At 58.7% G+C, this 624-nt stretch overlaps 1 protein-coding gene across 1 annotated transcript in view; it reads right to left on the bottom strand.

Moving 5' to 3' along the window:
• The window catches only part of MMP17 (matrix metallopeptidase 17 (membrane-inserted)), a 27207-nt gene that overhangs the window by 16779 nt on the left and 9804 nt on the right, over positions 1 to 624 (bottom strand). The window lies entirely within an intron of this gene.

The raw sequence follows: 624 nt of genomic DNA, 5'->3' as shown, positions 1-624 counted from the left end.
ATTGGGGGTGAAATCCTCAGGAGATGTGTGACAACAAGGCAAACCTCTGGTGGGTTTAGGGGGAGGCTGCTGGTCCTGAAGAGCCCATGGGGACCCCAGCTCAGCCCTGAGCCATCCTGTTCTCCCCTGTTCAGTGGAGACACGTGTCCACACAAGAAGCCCCCATCGCTGCTGGAAAGGAACAGCTCTGGAGCCCAGGGAGGGAGGGGATGTCTAAAAACTCCTTTCTCTGTCTCTCTCCCTCTCAACTTGCCAGCTCATCCCAATCTTCACGGGAGACAAAAATTCCCGAATGGCTGGGGTTTAATTTTTTTTTCCTGGTAGTTAGTACAGGCTGGAACATCAGAGGGGAAACAGGCTGAGAACTTAACCTCAGAGCTGAGGTCCCTGCACAGGGCAAAGGCTGCCAAACGCCCTGCCTAGGCCTCCCCTGGAGCCACTGCAGCCCCTCTTCCTGCCCCCTTCCACAGTAGTGCCCGTGGAACATCAGCCCCTGGGGTGGGGGCCCAGACCTCCTGTCCACCCAGCTGTCTCCAGTCCCGCCCCTTGCCCCCTAATACCTACAGAGCCTGTGGGTCGCCTGGGCCAGCCCCTTCCTGCGCTCACCCACTTGTCCTCCCTCTG

The sequence above is a fragment of the Bison bison genome, unplaced genomic scaffold (genome assembly GCF_000754665.1).
Source record: "Bison bison bison isolate TAMUID 2011002044 unplaced genomic scaffold, Bison_UMD1.0 scf7180017864312, whole genome shotgun sequence".
Classification (NCBI taxonomy): domain Eukaryota; kingdom Metazoa; phylum Chordata; class Mammalia; order Artiodactyla; family Bovidae; genus Bison; species Bison bison.
The sequence above is the reverse complement of the archived record's forward strand: the minus strand, read 5'-3'. Positions and strand labels throughout refer to the sequence as shown.